Below are 4,152 nucleotides of genomic sequence, written 5' to 3' on the forward strand. Positions count from 1 at the left end.
TATAAATTCTATGAAATGATCTGAGTATGTGGCATCTTGTGAAACTCGGTGTGAGAAGAAATGATTTCATTAGGACTTTCATATTTGACTGAAAGTGACATGTGTGCAGTAATGGGAAGCCTAAACCAGAAGGTTGAAGTTTAGTATTTAAGGGCTAATACACGGTTGTTGTTATTGTTGCTGGGTGCCATTACGTAAATTCAAACTCTTAGTGACCCTGTGTACAGTAGACTGAAACATCACTCAGTCCTTTGACGTCCTCACAATTGTTCCAGTATTTGAGCCCATTGGAATAATACAGAATGTCAAAAACTCTAAGCTGATTTTGATCACCCACCCCTGCCATCTTGAGGATGTTTTAGAACTCATGCGTCTAGTTTTCTGAGCATGAAATGACCCTCTTGGCTCTGAACGCATTGTTAAATTTTCTCTGTTTATAAAAAATACACAAATAGACTGTGAATTGTGAAAAGACTTGTCAGACTACAGCCATGTTGATTTCAATCTCTGTGTTTAACTATAATCAATGTCGTTATAGTTGTATTACTCCATGTTTGGACTTATCCCCAAGGTTTGAACAAGTGTTTAGTGTTAATTAGTATATCAATCCTACTTGGAGTTGAATTGACCCCTTCAGCTTGGTTGGTCATTTTGTAAGATTGATAAGGAGTAGTCAGTTGTAAAGTAGATAAAGAAAAGTAATTGTAGAATTGTCTTTCATTTGCTCCAAACACTTTCTGTGGTTATTATTCACTATATTTTATGGCTTTGTGGAACCTGTCAAACATCTTAAGAATTATAGCACACCTGCATGCAATACATGTTCAATATTTTAATAGAAATTCATATAAACATAATTTGAAAATTATGCTAATTCAAGTACACACTCAATAGAGTTGTTACTATAGGATGCTTTGTTAGTCCAACTAATATCAGTTTGTCTTTCCCTCTTTAATTTCAAATGGTTTTTAAGTAGGCTTATCTCAACAGGGAACAGGTACACTATTGAGGTTAGCAAAACCAGACATAAAAATATAGGCATCCAAGAAGATTTCTCTGAAATTTCTATTTGAGTTTCCTTTACTAAATTATCATATGTGGTCTTAGTTCTAATAAGTGAAGAATGTTTTCTATTGGACTAAAGCTTCATTAGAAGCAAAATACATATAACATATCAAACAAAAACAGAAATCAAAAAACCTAACCAGTTCAAGACATAGGAAAGTGACTAAATGTAGATTTAAGTTGTTATTTCATGCAATAAAAAGTACTACACTAAATGGAATCATTAACACTTAAATAGCTGAAAGAAAAGGAGGATATCATAAACTTATTGACTTAAGGAGGCAAGAGTTAAAGTGTCAACTGGCCAATCACATGGCGATTCAATGTTTATATCTTAAGCTGGAGGGCACATCCAAAATAACCTCCTTAATTCCTAGGCTGGGAGCACTAGTGGCTACCCAATGTCAGCAGTTCAAAACCACCAACTGCTCTGAGGGATAAAGATGGGGCCTTTCTACTTTTATTACAAGTTATAATTTTGCAAACCCATGAGGGCAATTCTACCTTCTTCTACAGAATCACTATGAGTTGGCATCAATTGGATGCACGTGAGTAATTCCTAGGCTGATGCTAATTGTACAAAGGTGCATGAGGCTACAGGAAGCCCATTGGAAATTAACACCTCAGAAGTTCTAAGAGCTATCCATATAACTTATTTCCTGACCACATAAAATGAAATAGACCTTTGGGTTATTTATAAAGGGGCTAAATTAGAAGGACTAAATTAAGACTCCATTAGAAACAGATCAGCTAATAAAATTAACAACCATATGCTTGCACTTAGAGTTTTAGGTGGGACTGTGGTGAAAAATAGAGGAGAATCACTCAACTAAAATTTTTAAATAGTAAAATATCGCCAAATATCCCCAAACTCATTGTCATTGAGTTGGTTTTGATTTATAACAACCATCTATCTGGTTCCCAAACTGCAAATCTTTACAGGAGCAGCTGCTCCAGCTAAGTTTGAACTGCCAGCCTTGTGGCCACCAGCCAATTGTTGGACCCAGAGTTTCATAATGGCAGCTCCAAAATTGCCAGACTTGTGACCAAGTAGTAAAGAAGATCCACATGAAAGGGGAAAGGTCAGACGTTGCTGAGATGACCAAGAAGATTACATAAGCAGAAAAAGTCTTTTATACAAGATTAATCACAATAAAAAGATAGGAAATCTTAGCCACAGTAAAATCAGAAAATAAAAAGCAATTATATGCCCCAGGAGGGGGGAAAAAACAAATTCAAACAAATGCTATAGAGATGCTTTTACCAATGTTCAAACAGGACAAAGATAAAATAAATCAAAAAGACTCTTGATTCATCAGTCAGTTTGTAAATGATGGAAAACAAAGGATATAAACATAAAAATTGTGTAGTAGCAAGTCATCACTACTACTAACAGGACTACAGAATAGGGAAAAGAACCGTGATGGGGTTATTAAACACATGCAGATTTTTCAAATGTAAAGGATTTAACCACCTGGCCACACGGTATGTGAGCTCATATAGCCCTGAGCCATAGACACTTGGACCTGAATTTTTTATTTATGGGTGTTTTATAATAAATCGTTAAGGCTATCCCAGGTAAGTTTCCTGGCTCTTTCTACCAGTCTGAGAGCGTAATTATTCCTCGTTGGACTCCCCTGAGAACTGTAATCTACTTTCAATTCACTTTGCCTGAGAACAAATTGCTACAAATTTTTAGGTTTGTCAGAACTTGTTTAACCTTAAACACAGTTCTGCTTTAACGTTCATAAAGAGATCAAATAAAGTCATATCAAAACCCAAATAATGTTAAAAATCCCACTATAGACTGCCCTCCACAAATGTACCTGATTTGAAGCTCTAAATCATTCCCTCCTCTGATCACAGATGTTCTTTTAAACCTTTTTATCACACTGAGGTTAACGTTCTTTCTCCTGCATGGCATAGTGACTGCTCCTAGAGTTGGCTGCTTATTTTAAGACATTCTTTTAAGACCCCTAACACTATTTTTTTCAGTAGCCAAGCACCATTTAATTCTTTCATTAAACTTTATTTTTCCTCCCCTTTTTTTTCTGCATGTGGCAACGAGTACTATCAAACTCCAGTCATCGAGGCAAGCTCTACTGGTGTTAGCGAAAATCCTGCCTGTTTATATAGCACACTTCCGACACTCAGAAGTTCACTGGCCAAGACTGGCCTCCACTCTGAGCTTTAATAGTGTGCGGTAAACTTTATTATTACGAGGTTTTTATTATATAAAAATTGCATGGCTTTTGGCTAGGCTACGAACCATAATCTGGGAGCTCAAGTAGCTTTCACACAATATTTACAGTAATAATGTTAATAATAAAAATAGCAATTTCGATGATTATGATTAATCCAGGCAATAATATGGGTCAAATTACTAAAGAGAAAATACAAAGGAACATTTTTCAGCTTGAGCACATAGGAAGATTTAGCTACACAAACTAAATAAGGAGCCCTACTGGTACAGTGGGCTGTATGTCGGGCTGCTAACCTCAAGGTCAGCAGTTTGAAACCACCAGATGCTCTGTGAGGAAAAGGATGGGGCTTTTTATTTTCATATAAATTTACAGTCTCAGTTATCCACAGGGGCAGAGCTAATCTGTCTTGGGGTCACTATGAGTAGAAATTGACTTTATGGAAGTGAATTACCAAAATGTTTAAACAAATTAATAAAACTTATAGGAGAATAATTCTACTTCACTAAGGAAAATTATTTTTATACAGAGCCCCAAAGCATATCAAACCAAACAATGAATATGAAATATATAGCTAATAATTGATATTCTATATGGAAAAATTATTTCTGGTCCATAAACCCAAGTTTTCAATGTAAAGCATCTTTAAATATAATTAAGATTTAAACAACATTCAATGACAGGTCTGGTTGTGTGACCTGGGGACAGTTTTCCTCAGCTTCTGCACACTAAGGCACACATTCAAACCCAAAGGAGTGCTAGGGGTCCTTTAATCTCAGATAAATGTACCCTAGGTTTAACACCTTCTGGTTTGGCTGCATATGAACTGGTAAGGAGAACAAAGGGACTTCACTGAGTCTTATTATGCGTGTCTACTGCAGTTCAC

The 4,152-nt window shown here is 35.9% G+C and overlaps 1 non-coding gene across 1 annotated transcript; it reads right to left on the reverse strand.

The window, feature by feature from the left end:
- Positions 1-3,118: 3,118 nt before the first annotated feature.
- Positions 3,119-3,270, reverse strand: LOC142461972 (small nucleolar RNA SNORA62/SNORA6 family). The gene has a single exon (XR_012787128.1). It is a non-coding gene; the product is annotated as a small nucleolar RNA SNORA62/SNORA6 family (small nucleolar RNA).
- Positions 3,271-4,152: the final 882 nt, after the last annotated feature.

This window comes from Tenrec ecaudatus, chromosome 11, assembly GCF_050624435.1.
Source record: "Tenrec ecaudatus isolate mTenEca1 chromosome 11, mTenEca1.hap1, whole genome shotgun sequence".
Classification (NCBI taxonomy): Eukaryota; Metazoa; Chordata; class Mammalia; order Afrosoricida; family Tenrecidae; genus Tenrec; species Tenrec ecaudatus.